The 21916-nt window shown below is 40.1% G+C and overlaps 1 long non-coding RNA gene across 2 annotated transcripts; it reads right to left on the bottom strand.

Annotated features, from left to right (window-relative positions):
• Positions 1-1268: 1268 nt before the first annotated feature.
• On the bottom strand, positions 1269-14350 carry LOC125302374. Of its 2 annotated transcripts, XR_007194900.1 has the most exons (5): positions 14314-14350; positions 13176-13296; positions 2715-2773; positions 1899-2566; positions 1269-1815 (listed from the first exon to the last, which is right to left on the bottom strand). It is a non-coding gene; the product is annotated as an uncharacterized LOC125302374 (long non-coding RNA). The 2 variants fall into 2 exon arrangements; XR_007194899.1 differs by having other exon boundaries at positions 1899-2773.
• Between the last annotated feature and the right edge of the window lie 7566 nt (positions 14351-21916).

Genomic DNA, 21916 nt, shown 5'->3' with positions numbered 1-21916 from the left:
TCCAAGTCTTTCTGGAGCTTTCTCCAAGTGGTCCTTGGCTCTTAGGCTACACTTCTGACTATCCTTCTGACATCCTGGTCAGAAATCTTCTGAGGAGATCCTGTACATGGCCGATTGATGATGCAGAGATGTTCCTTCCACTTCCAGATAATGGCTCCAATACTGCTTACTGGATGATTCTGACGTTTTGAAATGCATCTGTAACCAGTTCCATTGATATGTTTTGCAACAATAATGTTGCAAAGGTCTTGAAAGAGCTCTTTACTTTTACCCATCATGAAAAGTTTCTTGTGTGACAACTTGGTAACGAAAAACCTTTTTATAGCTCATCAATATGTACTAACCCAGCTTATATTCATTTGCACAGATAGGAGGGATAATTACTCTCTAACTATGTATAGATTCCAGCTCGTTCCTTGCCTTTGTGTACTGCTTTTTCTTAGCGTGTTCAATACTTTTTCCCTGTGCCATTCCACTTTTTTACTCATAACTCTACTTAGGGACATTAATGTTTGGATTTTTTAATATGTGTGGATTACCTTAATTAATACTAATGTCTGTAGAAAATTTCATGCGAATAGCCTCACTGGAAGTATACTTACTGAAAAAAATGTTGACGTGTTCAATACTTATTTTTTTCCTGCTGTATGTTAAAAAATATTTTAAGTAATTTACTTAAAATGAGACTTTTTTAAATGCTCAAAATCTTTAAGGACAAGGATAAAATTAAAAAGAATAATGTGAGAAATAGATGTTTTAAGTTATTGTTGCATTAGTCAGACAAGCTCTTAAGACTCCAAATATTTGAGAAAATGAACAACATTAAAACAAATAATTTCAACAAACAAACATTTTTAGTAATTACTACTCTAAACTAGAAGTTATTCACACTCATTTTTTTAGGAAGTTGATGAACTGAAACATAATAATTTGACAAACATTTTAAGTAATCACTACTTAAATCGTTGATAAGTTCAATGAACCTGATCATTTTGAAACCATTGTTAAAACCAACCAAATTGACACTGGAAATGGAGTTGATGTTTTTAAGTTATGACTCCTAATAATATGTTACCACCATGACTCATTCAGTTTCTCAGACCTAAACATTGTCACTTCATTCTCTTATATTTTTAAGTTGACTTCCCTCTATTGAAACACATTTTTTGACTGTTTAGGTTTACTATTTACCTCAAAATCAAAAATATTTTATTTGTATGATTCAAATAAAAAACTACTCAATAGACAATTTCAATGCAGATTCCATTTATTTAAGAATTCCATTAGAATTCTAACAGAACAACATCCCCAGCAATGCGGTTAATACAGAAAATCAAAGAAATAACAACCTGTTACCACTTCAACAAAGGTAATACTCAAATAACAAAATAATAGGACAACATAAATAAAAGCGAAAAGCTCCATTGCTTGCTTGAGTATTAACATGCTGGCAGTACCAACCATGAGATTTGGAGAACAGACTGCTTACTCATCCATCATCAGCAATTTATTTTTAAGGCTAAGCAGCAGTCTAGGAGGTAACCGCTTCAGGTCTTCCAAACCCATAATAATTTTTTTAATGAAATTAAATGTGTAGGACAATTGATTTGGATAATCGAGATGAAGTGCATAAATTAAACCAAATAGCAAAATTAACGTGTCTGTCAACTCTGCTATATCACACACAACAATATCTTCGTCAAGAACTATAGAATGGATAGCAGGACCAAACTTCACAAGGGAGTCTGTATCACCCGAGACAGTGGGAATAGCTACAGCTGCATCCGAGAAGTCTGGCAGGTCAATTTCTTCTGCCTGAAGAACATGACAGTAATTAGTTAATAAGTAGAGTAGTCAATGGAAAACACTACATGTGTATTTAATATAATATGAAATACCAGTGAATGAAAAGTTCAGGTATAATTCCCAAATATGACATTCTTGGTGAATTACTGTAGTGTGATTTAACTGCTATTCTGGTGGCTAGGAAGATGGTTGTGGTTGTTGTCTTTTGGTTGCAAGGTAGTATCAGAGAGGGCTGAATAGAAATAGATATAGGGAAGACAAAGTAAAAAAAGAAGATAGAGTGAAAGAGGACACACAATTTAATCAAAAACTTTCCACATCCAAACATTCCAGGTCTTAAAATATCCTGCAGAGTAATTTTCCTTCTGCTGTTGACATTGACATCTTCCTAGAAAGACAGAGGGATTGTGGCGTAATGGGAAGACAAATCAGCAGAATATTAATCCTATGCATATATTAAATAATACTATAGTACAGGTGACATGTAAATACAAGATTCACTCCTTCACGCTCCTGATATGCAACCTCCTGCTCTCTATGAAATCGTGAGAGATGAATGTTCAGTGCATTAATAGATTGGAATGAGCAAATGCATGAGTGGTGTATGCATGGTAATGGGCTGACCCTTGAAAACTGACTGTGATTTAACTAATAATGGCAAAGTAACTGAGCCTGTGTCTCGGAAGAGGCGTCACATGACCTGCATATAGCCAACACATTTGATACAAAAGCATCACTTAACCCTAGCCTTTGTGTATTCCTGTGGAGAGATGCAAAGGGATAACATTAGGCTATTCTCATTGGTAAATAAATGCTTACAAAATATCACTATAACTTATAATAATATAGGCTGCACGTTGGCTACATTGTGACACTAGTAAATGGAGGACAAGTAAGTTATCACTTACCATGGTGTGATGGTGGTTCCTTGCACAGAACTGAAAACATGTCACACAGCCATCTGGTCCTGAGGGGAAAATTATTATGAACAGTATTATTTCACTTTTTTGCACAAAAGTCAGTCAGACAGTCTCTTCTTCTCTATCTGTATAGGCAGGCCTATCAGAGTCAGACGTTGCCATTGATCATGCTTAGGCTATTGTCAGTAAGTTCGGAGCTACAACTTGGCTTCCTATCCGTGTTAACAAAACTGGAATTGACGTTAATAGAAGACATATGCTCTTGCTGCAGGGTTATTCTTCAACTATGGTACTCTTTGACCTGGTAATTTTCAGAAAATGTCACATCTTTCAGTAAAAAAACTTTTTGCATGGTTTAATTATCTACTCTTTCTAGAAACTTGCCCTAATAGTGGCTGTAAAGATTTCAATTGAATATTATGGATTTTTGACATTTTATTCCAAAAGTCTAACTGTCATTTCCAGTATAAGTATACTTACTCTTTTGATCCCGTAAGGGGAAATTTGGTCTCATTTATCCCAAACGCCTGCTACAGCCACGCTCGGGGAGCAGTGAGGGGTTAGGTGCCTTGCTCAAGGGCACATCAGCCGTTCCTACTGGTCAGGGTTCGAACCAGCAATCCTCCGGTTACAAGTCCGAAGCCCTAACCAGTAGGCCACGACTGCCCAATCACACATTTCCGAAACACAACAAAACGTGTTTTCAAGCAAAAATAGCATCTACTGTTCCAAATGTATTTTATTAAATATTACACATATCAGCCAAAATATTACATTTATTAATTTTCCAGAAATGCATGTTGTATTATTTTTACATGTTTAACTTAAAATATGTGTTGTGATGGAAATGACAAAGTGTGGTGGAGATGACATAATGACATATATAGACAAATTTAAGATTTAAAAGCATTAAGATTTAAAACAAAAAAAATGCATCCCTGCCATATGTTATGTAATTATGATGGTTTTTTTTTTCTACTAGGCTAGATTCTTTAGTAGGCCTACTATGAAGCAAATCAACTGTGTTTTCAGGGCAATGTCATTTCCACCACACGTCACCATGTCATTTCCACCACCAAAAACAAAAAAGTAGTAAACATTTTTTAGTTTTTCTTATTTCTTCCAAGGACAAGGAAAGGATCATAGTTGAAGAATTACCCCGCAGTGTTACTTTGCATTACATCTAGCAGCTAATGCGAACCATATAGCTTATGGCAGCTATAGGCTACTAATAAAAAGTGCGCTGCCTGTTTGTGCGTGTCATGCAGTGGCGTAACTATAGTAGGTGCAGCAAGTGCAGTCGCACCAGGGCCCGTGACCTCCCGGGGCCCGTCGCTACCCCCGCAATGCAATTGCTGGGAAATTCTATACAGGTCCTTTCTGACTACCGGCGTGCCTTTGACCAGGCCAAGGCTACAGCGCAGACGCTCGCAAATAAATGGGGGTTCAGAGTACATTTGAAAATGTTAGAGCACGGAGAGTGAAGCGTCACTTTGACGAACTATCGGAAGATGAGCGCTTAACCAATGCAGAGAGATACTTCAAAGTGCAGGTATTTAATGCAACTCTGGACATCATAATCAGAGTCAGCTCTTCCAAAGATTTGCAAGTATGCGGGAAATTTGTCATGTGTTTGAGTCTTTACGTCCTATGACCCTTCAACTCGCAGGTGATGATGAACTGCTTGAAAAGGCAGTTTGTCAGACCATTATAGCAGGGACATTGCACCGACATTCCCAACACAACTCCTCTCATTCAGGTCTTGCTTTAAAGCAGAGATTTCACAGAAGTCATCTATTTTTCAACTTGCCAAAATGCTGGTGGTAGATTATGACAGTGTAACATCCATATTCGGGGAAGTGTGCACTGCTCTCATGTTGTTTCTGACATTGCCTGTGACTGTGGCAACAGCTGAGCGATCTTTTTCCAAACTCAAACTTATTAAGACCTACCTGAGCAGCATGGAGCAGGAGAGGCTCAGTGGGTTAGCTATCCTGTCCATTGAAAATACGAGAGCCAGAACATTAAATATTGGGAACATCGTTGACGATTTTGCACAACGAAAGGCTCGTAAGATGGCCTTCTTTTTCTAATGGCCTAATTCACGCATATTGGGGATTGTATGCATATGAATGATTTTATTTGGTTTCTGCACGGTTAAATAAGTTAGGGTACATTAAGTTTTGTTTGGTTTTTATTTGGTTTCTGCATGGTTAAATAAGTTAGGGTACATTAAGTTTTGTTTCTGCGCAGTGCGAGTTTATAAGCAAGCAATCTACGCTTGCAGTTTCAGCAGAGGGTTGAAGAGGCACATTGAGCGCATTAAGTGTTCCCATAATTCCATGCGAGTTGATGTTAATGCAGTAATATTAGATTACCCTGGCCTGCAGGCTGTTAATACAATTATTTTTAATGTTTTCACATGTAATGGAATCATATGTAGTCGTGTGTTTTTTATTTGAAATTGTAATCTGTAACTACTAAACTACTTCGGTGCCTCAGGCCCTTTGCATAAACAATTTAAGTCACCCTTAATGTGTATTGCATGTATCAGAGCTAATTCATCCTGGGCCAAAGTATATCGATATAGGACCCGTGTAACACTCTGGCACCTGGGCCCACCATTGGTGTGATACGCAAATGGTGTCATGTGTTAGTTTACCAACTTATGAAACGTTGCTTTGGTGTCTAACTTCCGCGGCCAAAGTAGGCAACACCAGAAACGGTTAATAAAGGATCTTTGGAAATGCTAAACTATGCTGTTTGTCTGTCCAGTTTCCACTAAAGTAGTGCAATAACAAGCTGGCTGGCTGGGTGACAGCTCAGACTAGGCCTGTCAAACTCGATTCCTTTTAAGGATCCGGGTTATTCTGAGTCACTCACTAAACTGATCCGGGTTGAACGAGTCACTTGAGTCAGTATTGCTAAATCGCAAAGAAATTCAGTCCTACGTTCAAGCAGTGCCGTGGGGTGCTTCATTTCGTTAAGTGCCTTCTCATGTTGGATGTGGATCCTCCATGATTTGAAACCAGGTTTTTGCAGCACTTGCATTTAGCCTTTAGAGTTTTGCTCTCCTGGTCAAAGTGCATCCACACATTGTTCATCTTTTTGGTGCTCATGTTCAGAAACGTTGATCTTATTGACAGAGAGGGTAGCCTATATTATAATAATTAATTATTTGTTGTTGTTTTGTTAACAATAGAAAAGTTTGCCTAGGTCTAATGCTACTCTGCTACAATGTTTTTTACCACTACTACTAATAGTAGGCTACTAGGAATTTATTCTAATAAGTATTATAGGCTGCTAATACTAGGCAACTAATAATACTATTAATCATAGCTATACTGTTAGGTAGCCTAATATAATAGCATATAATATAATATAATATAATATAATATAATATAATATAAAATAGCCTAATATAATAGCATCAAAACCTCCAAAACCTCCACGGGAAAGAAAGCAGTTTGAGCCAGACTGTTTATTTATTGTCTTAACCTAGCCTAAGCAATTGACTTTCAATGTAGACATAGAAACAGGAACGTAGGAATGCCCTGCAGTGAATAAATTATTATTATTGTTATTATTAAGTGTGCTTGCAAAGCAGCACACTTATTGTTCTTCTTAAGTTTTATTATTATTTTTCCCGTCTCCCTAATTTTTTGTCAGCCCTAGTGCCTAGGCCCTTTGAGACAGAGACATCGTTCCAACTTTAAAACGTCCGTCAGTACCGGTGTAAGTTGGTCGAAGATGACGCCAGGTGGTGCGTGCCGTTCGTCCGCCATATTGATTGAACAGAAAGCGAAACTAAATTTTCACAGGTCACAAATTTGGTTCGAACGCCACTTAAACTTGACGACATTATCCTTGGACCAAGCCTCACAAATGTTAGCGGAAGGATTTTTGATTTTCGAAAAGCGTTTGCCCGTCACAGCCAAACGAAATCGGGCGGGCGGTCTCAAACAGGAAGTCGCCCATATCTCAGGAACACTGTCACATATCGATACCAAATTTTGTATATGAACTGGGGACTCCAGTGTGAGGGTGCATAGGCAAAAAAAAAAAGAAATATTCCAAAAGTTTCCATCATTTGGCAAACCACCCACGGGTATATGGTAACTCACACCATTCACCTTCTATCACAATGCCTTCCATGTATGCACAATGTCTCAGAGCAGACACAATGTCTCCAGGCAACCTTGCCCAATCATGAAATCCTTGCTCTGCCATGGGATAGTATGGACTTACAAACTGAAACAGCAAGGAGAACAGTAGCTATATATAGCTTACATAATAGAGTTGTTTTCACATTGACGGTATTCAAATTAAATTTTTCATTATTGTTAAATGTCATGGTGGGAGAGTATTACTAAAAATGTTACAAGTATGCAAATTCATATGTTTACGGGAAATTAGGTTTTACTGGGTTGTTTTGTAGTAAAGACATGCAAGGCATTCTGGGCCATGTAATAGACAAACAGTGGTCGGCAGCGTTAACTTGATTTCCTGTATTAATATGAATAGGTGTTTCTGTAAACCTAGAAACAATAAACAGCTATCTCTGTTACAAAAACGAGCTGGTAATCGCTCGTTGAAGAGGGAACTATGATAAAAAGATTGTTTTCCTAAAAGCATGGAGTTGACGAAAGAATAAACAAGCAATGTCACGTTAATGTTAAATAGCCTACCTATCTGAACACTAGGTGGCAACATTGTATTACATTTCACTAGTGTAGCCTACTTAAAAAATACGGTGTGAGATTCACAAGTAAGGAAGGTGCAAATATTATGTAATTTATCATGGGAAATTATTGGAAATGTTATTTCTTGTTTATTCTTGCAAACCACACACATCCATTCGGTATCACACGTACACATGTAATACTGAAAGACTATCATTTCGTTTATTTGATGTCGCCTAGCAACACAGCCTTCAGAGCAAAGATTCTAGAACAGGGCTTCAGAGAGACACGTTTTGAGTTTGTGGCCAAGAACCTAAAATATCGGTTTCCATGTGCTGGATGGTGTGCATCCTTTATGAAAGTAAGTGTTTTATACAGTTAACGTTACAGACATAATGAGTCATGTTGTAGTGGTCAACATAAATGTGCCCCTTCTGTTATTAGAATGCTAAGCGGAGAAGCATGCTAAGCAGAGATTTAGTATCATTCATTTCTTGTGTGGCTAGCTATAGGGAGGAGATGTATGTTGCTAATTGGGATTTATGTTGTTTAGCTTAATGCCATGGTCATTTGATATGAGATGCTTGCACTCGTAACGCCGTCACGCGTGTAACTTTAGGACTGCTATTTTTCTTACTAACAGTAATTCACTGAAGCACTTTAGCCCTAAAAAGTACAGTAGCACCTACGTCTGTGACAGCTTAAGGGAACTTGCATTGTAGGCATAACTAAGGGATGCAATAACACCACCAACAACCAAAACTAGCCTACTCATTGTCAACATGTACATGAAATGTAACGCTTCATGTGAATCAAATTAAAATGTTTTCTTTGCAAACGTAGGCATAGGCGACATGGTGACAGATTAATTTAATAATGCTGCTGTGTGAATCACGGTAAGCGTGCAGGAAGTGGCCACTTCTTAATGGGACTCACTGTATGGAAGTGGGCTAAGTAAAATAGAGATGTTTTAAATAAGATAAGGTTAATCAGAATTCTACGATATGCCCGCTTGACAACGGCAGAGATAGAACTGGCCTTTGGCCATAGCAACCATCCATTTAGAACGACTGGCCTTCATAGCAACCAAAGATCTGAGCTGTGTTGCAATGTGAGGCAAAGTATAGAACGGTGATGAAACATACAGAGACAGGTCAAGAAATATAGTGTAGACAGTAGTATACAGTTGATTTACAGACGGTGGTTTAGAGTAATATGAAGTATTCCTTTATTCTGAGATAGGCTACATCAATAGGCTCTCAAAACAACCCCAGGCAACAAAACAATCCCAAACAGACATAAGGTCTTTATAGAGCAAATCCATATAGATTATTTGTCAAATAAACCAGTAAAACATAATTTGTGGGATGGAATATATAACATTCACACTCATAGCTCATATTTTTTTAAAAATAAATCAGTGAAAAAGTATCCTGACAAACAAGCAGCTTTTTAATGCCTTGGTCATATTTAATAATTTCAATTCCTCTGTAGGTTACCTGATAGCCCAGTTTGAGAGGCGCAAGACGCGTGACATTATTTATTTTTTGCAGCCAATCACTGCTGTCATTTTATTTTATTGATTTGATCTCAGTCATAGAAGCTAAATTCGAAGACTGAAAGGCACTGTTAGAATGCTTGGATCAAGCCAGGTTCAGCATAGCGTATGTCACTGTCTGCTCACGTTGGTGACCGGACCAGGGCAAGCACACTTTCGCAGTTCCCGCCGGAAATGCAGTCTAGTTATTATTATTATTACTACTACTACTATTCTCATTAGGCCTATTATTATTATCACCTTGACACGAGTAGAAACTAGGCTACTCGCCGCCTACAGATCCACTCATGTAGCCCGGCTGATTCGACTGACTTCGCACTCATAACAACATAACGTAACCGGTCCACCCGCTGATCCAAATGACCCAGGTAGGCTAGCCTACTCAAGCAACTCCATACAGAGCTTGCAATGTTTCGGACTGTCTTCGCGACTCTAATTGCATTTTAAAGTAGGCTGCGCGCGTGCAGAATATATGTTATTTCAGAAGTGAACGCATGGCTTTTGTTGTGGATTTTCTTTTTAACCTTGACGAGGAGTTACCGGCCCTCTAAAGATCCACTCATGACAACGAGCCCGGCTGATTCGGGCTGACTCGCACTCATAACAACAACGTAACCGCCCGCCTGGCTGATCCGACTGACCCAGGTAGGCTAGCCTACTCTCCATACAAAGCTTGCAATGTTTCGGACTGTCTTCGCGACCTAATTGCATTTTAAAGTAGGCTATGCGTGCAGAACATATGTTATTTCAGAAGTGAAAGCATGGCTTTTGTTGTGGATTTGCTTTTTACCTTGACGAGGAGTTACTCGCTGCTCTAAAGATCCACTCATGACAACGTAGCCGGCTGATTCGGCTGACTCGCACTCATAACAACATAACGTAACCGGCCCGCCCGGCTGATCCAACTGACTCAGGTAGACTAGCCTACTCAAGCAACTCCATACAGAGCTTGCAATGTTTCGGACTGTCTTGGCGACTCCAATTGCTTTTATAGTAGGCTATGCGTGCAGAACATATGTTATTTCAGAAGTGAAAGCTTTGGCTTTTGTTGTGGATTTGTTTTTCACCTTGACGAGGAGTTACTTGCCGCTCTAAAGATCCACTCATGACAACGAGACCCGGCTGATTCGGGCTGACTCGCACTCATAACAACATAACGTAACCGGCCCGCCGGGCTGATCCAACTGACTCAGGTAGACTAGCCTACTCAAGCAACTCCATACAGAGCTTGCAATGTTTCGGACTGTCTTTGCGACCTAATTGCTTTTTATAGTAGGCTATGCGTGCAGAACATATGTTATTTCAGAAGTGAAAGCATGGCTTTTGTTGTGGATTTGTTTTTCACCTTGACGAGGAGTTACTCGCTGCTCTAAAGATCCACTCATGACAACGTAGCCGGCTGATTCGGCTGACATGCACTCATAACAACGTAACCGGCCCGCCCAGCTGATTCGACTGACCCGGTAGATACTCAAGCAGCTCCATGAGCGTGCAGTTCGGACTGTCTGCACGACCTAATTGTATTTTAATATGCTACATCTATACACCAAATCTAATTATGTCTAGGCTACATGCAGAACATTGAATGTTATTTCAGAAGTGGAAAAATGGCTTTTGTTTTGGAATTGCTTTTCACCTCGAGGAGGAGCTACCGCCTCGCAGAGATCCACTCATGACAACGAGCCGGGCTGGTTCGACTGACTCGCACTCAACGTGAGCTTAACCGGGCCGGGCTGATCCGACTAACCCGGATTGCTACTCAGCCGCTCCAATGGTCTGTGAGTCTGCAATGTTTCCGGCTCTGCGGGAAGTTAACCATTTATCTCGGACTGCCTGCTCACTCAGTCGCTTTTGAGTTGATTTGTGGAGTTGTGGTTGCCTAGACTTAAATTGTTACATTTTGGCAGCTACGATGGCTGGGGCTAGGAGGCTAGCTAATGTTGCAAGAGGTTTGTGTGTGGCTGTTTATCGCTTTAGATTGAATTGTAGTAGGACTCAACTGATCCGAGTTAATGATACTAGAGACTCGCGACTCATGGGTTAATTTAAAGACACGGGTGAAAGATCCGAGTGAATCACGACTTAAACACCTTTAGCTCAGACAACAAACTTTAGTTAACTCGCTAAAACATGCAGCTAGCCCGCAAAAGGTCTCTCTTAAGGCCTTTTCACACAGAGATCCCGCTAAATTTGCGGGAAGAGGGGACGTCTTTTTGTGTCTGAAAGCGAGGTGAAAATTTGCCTGCCTGCTGATCTGTTCACATGATGCGGCATTTTGAGGAACCAGGAGGCAGGATCAGCTATAGTAAATTAAATTGTGACGCAACAGGGGCGGTAGAGGATAGTCGTAGCAGGCCTTATGTGCGTGGGCCTTTAGATACAGCAGGTGTGTGATTTCAAAAACCATGTCGGGAGAACCGACTGCACTTTGGTCAGCTTGCATTTGCTTTGCTGATGCTGTTAGAATGTTAAATTCTTGCAATAGATGTCTTCAGACAATAAAACGTAATTTGGAAGGTGAATTGAAGACAAGAGTTGCCCTTTATGCTGGCCATTACAAAATGTAGCCTACTGTGCGTACAATTTATTCATGAAATAATTCAATATTACAACAATTAAAATAGCTTGTGTACTGTCTTAATTGAAACATGCTTCGCGCACAAATGATAGCCTAGGGCAAAGAGAATGGACATCTCAACATAAGGATACATTAGAGGATGATGATTAGTGTAAATTTTGTCACATGACGAAATAAGCAGTTCTTTAAAAACGCAACGTTCCATTCAGTCATAAATCATTCAAGCGTAGGCCAGGCCTAGTGCTCGTCATGAAAAGAAAACAGCAGCTTAATATTTTCCAGGTGTTTAACAGTAGGCCTAAGTGCACTGTTAGCAGTTATGCCGAAGGCATTGAGATTATTAGGCATTGCATCCTGTCACTCAACATCGCAGTTCGGGTTGATAAGATTCAGTTAATGCGAGTATGGATCGTCTATAGCAGTGTAGGCAAAGCAAATCCTAGTTGTTAGGTTACCATAGCTGTCTTTTCTCTAGGCCTGGGCCTATCGGAAATCGCGACATAAGCACATTGGTTTCTGTTTTATTTTCTTTCTTGTTCGCGTGTTGGGTAGTGAAGCGATAATGCATTTACAGCAGTAGGCTACATCATGTGAGCCAGAGCCGATATGGCCAGAACTGCTGCTCTGTAAAGGTATTTCTGTCCCACACAAATTTGCTGAACTACTTGCGAAGTAGCCTATTCATCACAGACATCACATGTAGCCTATCACACGAAAGAGCTTTTTCTCAGCCTTTAAACGATGTTAGTGGCTAGTTGTTGTGGTAAACGGTTCGCGAGAAAAGTAACTTTAATTTAATCATATTTTTTGCGCCCGGAATACTTCGCGAACTTTCCCTCAACACATGACAAACAGCAGAATAAACAGCAGACCTTACCGAACATAAAGGTGTAGCCTAAAGCATTCCCCTGCACAGTTAGCCATTCCAGAGTAATCGGTTTTAAATTTGCAGCAATGTCTTTATGCATATCTCCAACTTTGCGGTTCCTAATGTGTTTAAATTGTTCAATAAGTCTACATGATTTTATAACAGGCCAAATACAAAAGAAATGTTACAAATATCGCCTAGATATCTGTAAGCATTACAATCAGAGGATATACATAGGGCAGACAGACGCTCATGAGTTCATGCAACTGTTTTATCGCTGGATTTTAGGATAGCCTATTATGGATTGCATTCCAAGCTACAGTCAACTCTAGCAGGCATTGAATGACTGGAGACTTTGTGAATTTATAGATTGACATAATGTGCTGTCTCTGCTATTGCTGCTTTTGATCAGTTAGATTTATTTGCAATATCCTGTGGTGGGCTGGACATAGCATTGAAATGCCCGCCCCGATTCCCCTTTCCGCCTTGACCCATTCACACTGGTGGCGGAACGAAAAAACTTGGCAAAATGTCTAGGGGGCTTGGTAGTAAATTTGGCGAGACACTTTGTCCCGCCGTTCCGCCTCGGTCTATGTGAAAGGGACAGTCGTTCCGCGATTCTGGTACATAAAATCGCGGCAATTTTGCCAGTATGAAAGGGCCTTTACATAGCCTACACTTTAGCTGAGGTCTGCCCGCTGTTAGACGGTACACAAATAAATAAACAAAGTAGGCCTACACCTACATTAAGGCACGTTCTTACCTTTGTGTAGAGGCTATACGGCTTGCAGTCTGATGATGATTGATGGATCATCTCACTGATTGCTTGCAGTTTGCCTGCCTACATCCGGCGTGCGCAGCAGTCCTTGCAAACAGTCTTAGGCCTACGATGTCAAAGTGTATCAATTTACAACTGCCACAGTCGATCGTAGACTAGTTCATTCACCATTCATTGGGATTTCCGATTTTTTTTATTGGTTTATGTTGGTCTGTGTACGTTATTAGGTTATTTGCCATGTTGATAATCAAGTTGCACATCTTTATTATGTCAGACGTAATTTCAATCCAATTTTGAAAGGAATGAGTTTGGGGGTCAGTTCTACTTATATACTTTTATACAACAATTCTACCACAAACTAAATAATCTGAAAACACCCCATTATTGTTTAAAAATGTTAATTTCGACATCGTTCTTACGCATCAAAAAATAGTTCCCTTTCCAATAGACAGCGTCTTGGTTGCTAGGTAACCAACATTCCAGACCCCTCGTTACGGGTCTTTGTGGTTTACGTGTCTTCTTGAAAGAAATGTTGAAATCACATTCATATCTAGGTTTGCTGCATGCATGTTACAAGGACACTGGGCCATGTCATGTAAGGGACATGGTACTGCAAAAAAATAGCCTGGCTAGCGCCACCACTTCTCAATGAGACGTGGTCTGGGAACCAAACGTTAATTTTCTCGTATTTGAAAAAAATGCCCAGATCCGTGTATTGGGTGCCACGGATGTCTATCAAATGCTTCTGTGCATAGCTCATCATCGTCTTGCTTTCCCCCTTGTTCTGTGATTGGTCCCCTATCTCAGGCGAAAATTTGCTCCATGGTCTCCAGGCTGCCTTAGCAGCGTGAATCAAATCGCACGCAAGGCAGCATGGGAACACCCAGGCTAGCAAAAAAACGGAAACATAGTCTACATTGCAGAACCACTCAACTTTATTAATGTATAGTGAATAAATGTTACACTACTGTGCACAGCCTGACGTGACGATGCTAGCATGTTAGCAGCGGTTAGCTAATTATGCTAACGTTAGTTATCTACAAGTCTCCTCCAAGTGACAATCATATTATACACAATGCTGGCAATGCAGAGAACAATTAGCATCCTCGGTTATCTTACTTACATTGAGTTGACTGTGTGGCTTAATCCACAGATGTGGTGAAGCACTGTTTCGTTATGGTTTGCTAAGGAGTAACCTATTGCTTGAAATAGTGAGGAGCTGGGTGTCAAATCTTCGCATTGTATCGCGGAGTGATTTATTATTAGCTGTGCTGAGTCTGAGTTGAAATGTCCAGGGATATTCCAACTCATGGAACGTCTCTCGGCCAATCAGAAACAAATAAATAGTTCCATAGAACCCAATTGTTGTATAAAAAGAGCTAATCTTGTCAAAATAATCAATAACTGGGAAACTAGTTGAGTGAACTTAAAACTTTTGTGGTGCCTGAACAATATGGCAGCTTTGAGTACAGCTCTGCAATTTTATTGAGTTTAGAACACTGTTGGGGAATACAGTGCATAATCCCCCATACAACCCACTTGTAGGCTAAACTGCCATATATCCAAAACATTTGTTGAACTAAAGAGAATTCAGTCTGCTACATTTTAAAGGATGCCTTGAATGCTTCAGATAGGCTAAGCTGTAAAAAAGGGTCATCTTATTCTTGTTTAAACACAGGTTTTACAAATGAATATGCTAAAAAAGCAGGACAGGCATCATTAAATGTCTTTAATAATACTCATGGTTAGTGGTAGGGTTAGAAAATCGCATCAGGCAAGTTCAGGTTGTCTGTGAATGGACCTGTGCATCAGTGTTGGCTTTACACAATTTATTGCCATTATTAAAATAGGCTATCCTAATCTTCAAAACATTTTAAGTGGTTTTCATATAGTAGTTTGGGTTCTCATGTGCCACCCCAATAAAAAGTCTGGACCCAGCTGGCCCCCCCTATAAAATAATCCTGGCCTCGCCCCTGCTCAAAGCACGTCAGGTGTCACGTAGCCTATTTGCAGTCACATGGCCGTATCTACCATAGAGGACACCGCAGTAGGCTATTTCAAGTTTCGTTTCATTTATGAAGTAGGCTAAAAATAGCCGCATGACAATTATCCTTGCCTCAACGCACCGTCAAGTGACATGTAGTTGCAGAAAGGCGTAGGCAGGGATGGATTACTGCACTGGCCTACCGGGCCCAGGCCCAGGGGCCCAAGGGGTCAGGGGGCACTGAAGCCCAAGCCCTTGCATGGAATCATTGCCTCAATATCAACAAATCAGGATGAATCTGATTGAATTTAGTATTGGCCATCCCCAAAATGCACCAGAATACAGGAAATCACATCAAACAAATTAAAAATGTTCTGGGGGAGGACCCCCAAATAGGGGTCGACCAATTATCGGCCTGGCCGATTATTAAGGCCGATATTTAGCATTTTTATAATAATTGGTCTCGGTCATTTTTTCCACCGATAAGCCGATATTGAAATGGATAAAGAATGAAACGCGCTACTTTGTCTGTAAAGCGTCTCTCACTCCCTGAATTGACCTCTCCAGAATAAGTCCCGCCTCCGTAACTTCCGTATCCATCCAACTTCCGGGCGTGGATTGTCTATGGGAAATAACATGGCGTTTCGAAATATCATACCGGTAAAACATCTGTAGGTAGCGAAGTTGAAAAAGCTGGTGGGCAGATTGGCCTACACACTTCTGCCATCTAGATTCCACTGGATTTTTTTTTATTGTCGGTGCCGTTTAAAGGAACCGTATGTAAGAAATGTAATTCAATTAATCATAAAATGGCCCTGATTTGTCACTAGACATTAGGAAATCATGCTAATTTCAAATACTTATATCACTGACAACAGTAGTCCGGCCAGGATATCGTCATTTAAAAAAGTGAAGTTGCAGCCCTCAACTGATGTTGATGTTTACATATTTGTGTTTTAGCCTGATCCACCACCCTCCACCTATCTAGTAATCACAAAGTCAGTAGTGTTTCGGCATCTGGGTTGCCAGCTCTGCTCTAGTTACCACATATGCGGTGTACACCGCTCTACAGTATTTTGAAAGTGATTGTAGTACCAGTTTTGGCCAAAATCCTACATACGGTTCCTTTAAGTAGTATACTATAGACTATACTACTTAAACCACACCGAAAATCAAGAAATCCAGTGGAAACTAGATGGCAGAAGTGTGTAGGCCAATCTGCCCAGCAGCTTTTTCTACTTTGTCACCTACAGAGTTTGACAGGTACGATCTTTCAAAACGCCATGTTATTTCCCATAGACATTTGACTACCGAAGGTTGGATGGATACGGAAGTTAGGAGGCGGGACTTATTCTGGAGAGGTCTATTTGCTACTCTGTGGTCAAGAGCATTGTCCCGCCCACTACACCGTCTTATTTGTTAGTTAGCACGAATGCAGCCAATCAGGATCGAAGACTGAACACAGACAAAGTTTAGGATTCTCACTGAGGCAGACTGGGCTTCAGCTGTAGCCTACGGTGAGGAAGGTAGCCTACATTGCTGAAGTTGCAGTGAATCACAATCATCTACACTGAAGTTACAAAAACACCACTTTGTAAGCTATTGTCTCTTTGATCCGGATCAATAAGTAAAGCACCCACTTCATTTAGCTTAATTCTCATTGATGCACGTTACTGATGCTGTTTACTAGTTATCCCAATAAACTCGGTGCTGCGCTGGCCGGAGTTCTCTGCCTCCGCCTCGTTCGTTAATTGTGAATAACGGGACACCTCGGCGGACATAGTACAGACAAGTCCTAAATTATGCGATAGCGAAAGTCAAAAGTCTAATTGCTCCTTTTTTAAACGGATTGTCAGAAAAGACTATACATGCACCCAGGCCAACCGTAATTTAATCCGATCTGAACAAAATCGCGTCCTGAGCTATTAACGTGTCTTTTAGGCTCTCAAAAGTGTAGCTTATAGCCTACACATGGACACAAATTGCATGCTTAAATAGCCTAAGAACTATTTTAAAACTGTTTTGTTAAACTATTCAACCGTAACACTTGCCATCACGCATGCTCTTCCTCTCACTCTCCCTCTCGTGCACTCACACACATGATGGCAAAGCATCCTCTTTGTGACAGGTCCCTTAACAAGCACATAGCCCATTGTGCAGGCCTACTCTATGAAAATAATTGCTATCACTCAGCTCTTTGATTAACATGATACACAGGATTTACACTTGCAAAGTGATGCAAGTTGATAGACAATTGTGTATCAAAAGAAGAAAGAAAAGTTTGCATAATTAAATGATTTTGAATTAAATTTTTGCAGCATATAGCCTTTACTATCTACCCCCCTTTTATATCGGTTATCGGCCTCCTGTTTTGGTAATAATTGATATCGGTATCGGCCCTGAAAAAACCATATCGGTCGATCCCTACCCCCAAACCCCCCTCCCACATATACGACTTATTCATAAACCTTCTAGAAAGTGTAAAGCCATTTTATTGACCCACAAGGACGTGTGTCTTCCTTAAAGGACGAGACCATAAGCAGAAGGGTGCAGTGATCTCAGATGACAACAGATATTTTAATCGTTTCTATGACAACTTCTCCTAATTGGCAACCAATATAGCACAACAGTAACACCTTTTGGTGTCTTAAATAAACACCAGTGTTTACTCTCTCACACAGTTTATGTGCATTAGATTTAAAGAGTTAAATTAACTTTTCAGTTCATTTGATATGATTAATAAGTGTCTGGGGCTTTCTTTGATGTGTAATCCTCCCAAGGTCAGCAAGGGTCAGAATGGATCTATCTCTGAGTTAGTATGAATAGCATTTTATGACTCATTGTCATTGTCTTATGACGGAATAACAGTAAATCATTGCCAAAGAGCATAGTCAAGACAGTTATCCAAAATTGACCGCTACTCTGAGAGAAAACAAAACATGATTTAATGATTTAAAAAATAAGAATAGGGTTTCGGGTCTACACCTTGTGAGCTACTTACCCTGTGATCAGTATAACTCCTACAGCTCAAACTTAACTCAAAACATATATAGTGGTTGAAAAAAAAAAAAAAAAATGGTGCACATCACTGGCCCAAAGTTGAGACTAACAATTTGAGGGACTTCAGAGAGAAAGGAAGAGAGAAAGTGTGATCAGAAAGGAAATTGTGTGTGTGTGTGTGTGTGTGTGGGGGTTGGTGTTTGGTAATAATTGATATCGGGTATCGGCCCTGAAAAAACCATATCGGTCGATCCCTACCCCCAAACCCCCTCCCACATATAATGCACTGTTTTGGTAATAATTGATATCGGGTATCGACCCTGAAAAAACCATATCGGTCGATCCCTACCCCAAACCCCCTCCCACATATACGACTTATTCATAAACCTTCTAGAAAGTGTAAAGCCATTTTATTGACCCACAAGGACGTGTGTCTTCCTTTAAAGGACGAGACCACGAAGCAGAAGGGTGCAGTGATCTCAGATGACAACAGATATTTTAATCGTTTCTATGACAACTTCTCCTAATTGGCAACCAATATAGCACAACAGTAACACCTTTTGGTGTCTTAAATAAACACCAGTGTTTACTCTCTCACACAGTTTATGTGCATTAGATTTAAAGAGTTAAATTAACTTTTCAGTTCATTTGATATGATTAATAAGTGTCTGGGGCTTTCTTTGATGTGTAATCCTCCCAAGGTCAGCAAGGGTCAGAATGGATCTATCTCTGAGTTAGTATGAATAGCATTTTATGACTCATTGTCATTGTCTTATGACGGAATAACAGTAAATCATTGCCAAAGAGCATAGTCAAGACAGTTATCCAAAATTGACCGGCTACTCTGAGAGAAAACAAAACATGATTTAATGATTTAAAAAATAAGAATAGGGTTTCGGTCTACACCTTGTGAGCTACTTACCCTGTGATCAGTATAACTCCTACAGCTCAAACTTAACTCAAAACATATATAGTGGTTGAAAAAAACAAAAAAAATGGTGCACATCACTGGCCCAAAGTTGAGACTAACAATTTGAGGGACTTCAGAGAGAAAGGAAGAGAGAAAGTGTGATCAGAAAGGAAATTGTGTGTGTGTGTGTGTGTGTGTGTGGGGGTTGGTGTTTTGGTAATAATTGATATCGGTATCGGCCCTGAAAAAACCATATCGGTCGATCCCTACCCCCAAACCCCCCTCCCACATATACGACAATTAGTGGGGGGCCCTTAATACATACAAAGAAAGTTCATAATCCGCCCATGGGCGTAGGCTACCTCTGACATGTCAAAACCTATGAGAAAGCTAATGGTTAAATGAATGAATGAATGAATATACTTTGCTGCCATGCCTGCATGAACATTATATTTGGTCTCACTGAAGAGTAGTAGGCCTATAAAACACATGAGAAACATAGACACATTAATTCCATTACACATAGACAATAAAGATGCAATAGGGCCACCAATGAGATGCTTACCTCTAGCCTACTGGAAATGTTATGCTGAAATTCAGCGGGGAAGCACCTAACTCATACCTGTCAACACTCCCGTTTTTCCCGGGTTTCTCCCGTATTTCAAGGTCATCTCCCAGCACCCTCCCGTTTTGTTATTTCTCCCGGAAAACTCCCGTAATTTGCATGGCCAAACTTCATTTTAAAATCATTGATCCATTCAGGTTGCCAGATTGTGTATGAAATACACCCTACACATACACAATGACTTAGTTTCAATTTCAACCGTTTTGTCATAGGCTAAAACCTGGCAACCCAAAACACAAATAAGGAACCGGGTGCCGACTGCGCAGCGTGAGTCTCGTCGTAAGCAAGCGGGCTAGTTGAATGGCCTACTCCAGAACTAGCTGTTGTGAAATTGTTGGGAATTTAATTGATTAACACATCACATAAACTGTTATTGAGTGTTGATGATACACTGAACTTGTGCCCTCGGAACCAAATCTGACAGCAAGCAGCTTTGGAGTTTTGGAAGTAGGCTGCAGGTAGGCAGCTGGTGGATACATAACTGGCATGCGTAAGGTGGTAAGGTAAAAGCAACGACCGAAATGCAGTGTTGAAACACGTGTATGAAACGTATTAAATATGCAAACACAGATCCGGTATAAACACTGACCCCCAAAAAAAAATCTCCCGTTTTTGGAAAGCGGAATGTTGACAGGTATGACCTAACTAACCTGCACTGAAACTTAAGTTATATTAATGTTATAAAGGATGGATATTTAATGTTGTTATGGATATATCTAAGCATGGCCCAAACATAAAATATTGTCATGATATCAATTATGATATCAATTATTGCAACATTTCTAGCGACGCCCTGACCTTTGTAGGCCTATTTGAAAAATCCTGGCTACGGCCTTGACCGAGAGGGCACTTTAATGGAGAATGGACTAGGCTGTAATATAAAGAGTGGCCTTAGCCTGTGTGTAATGGAATTGGTGAGTCTTGACTTGAAGTCTTCAATAATTCGTTCCCTTAAACTAAGCATTTACATGAAGCATATACGATTGAAACGCATTCCACTCAGACAGGCTAGGTGGCTACCAGGCTCATAATTCACTTTTAATTGCAAACAGAAAATGTCTAGATAGCATCATGCTTCCGATTACAAAGCAATGCAGGTTGTTTATACCAACTTAATATTATGCATATCATTGTTAATTTTGTGCTATTAATAACGACGCTAGAGTTTATTAGCCATATTGGCCTGGCAAAAAGGTTGTTACTCGTAGCAGTTGAGTGCACAGACCACAAAGCAGTTCTGGGCACCCAAATGGCCAGCAACGGCACTGTTTGTATTCATAAACCTTCTAGAAAGTGTAAAGCCATTTTATTGACCCACAAGGACGTGTGTCTTCCTTTAAAGGACGAGACCACGAAGCAGAAGGGTGCAGTGATCTCAGATGACAATAACAGATATTTTAATCGTTTCTATGGCAACTTCTCCTAATTGGCAACCAATATAGCACAACAGTAACACCTTTTGGTGTCTTAAATAAACACCAGTGTTTACTCTCTCACACAGTTTATGTGCATTAGATTTAAAGAGTTAAATTAACTTTTCAGTTCATTTGATATGATTAATAAGTGTCTGGGGCTTTCTTTGATGTGTAATCCTCCCAAGGTCAGCATGGGTCAGAATGGATCTATCTCTGAGTTAGTATGAATAGCATTTTATGACTCATTGTCATTGTCTTATGACGGAATAACAGTAAATCATTGCCAAAGAGCATAGTCAAGACAGTTATCCAAAATTGACCGGCTACTCTGAGGGAAAACAAAACATGATTTAATGATTTAAAAAATAATAATAGGGTTTCGGTCTACACCTTGTGAGCTACTTACCCTGTAATCAGTATAACTCCTACAGCTCAAACTTAACTCAAAACATATATAGTGGTTGAAAAAAACAAAAAAAATGGTGCACATCACTGGCCCAAAGTTGAGACTAACAATTTGAGGGACTTCAGAGAGAAAGGAAGAGAGAAAGTGTGACCAGAAAGGAAATTGTGTGTGTGTGTGGGGGGGGTGTTTGTATATGTGTGTGTGTGTGTGTGCACGCAAGAAAGAGAGAGAGAAAGTGAGGGAGGGAGGGAGTGAGGGAGTGAGTGTGTGTGAGAGAGGAAAGGCCTTCAGGATTTCTTATTAATTCTGCATGCCCTTCCCTCCTCTACTCTGAACCCGCCTCCCCACCATTATCAGCCCGACGGCATATATAAATGCAGGCCTTT

This window comes from Alosa alosa, chromosome 1, assembly GCF_017589495.1.
Source record: "Alosa alosa isolate M-15738 ecotype Scorff River chromosome 1, AALO_Geno_1.1, whole genome shotgun sequence".
NCBI lineage: Eukaryota > Metazoa > Chordata > Actinopteri > Clupeiformes > Clupeidae > Alosa > Alosa alosa.
This window is presented reverse-complemented; position numbering and strand designations above follow the sequence as displayed.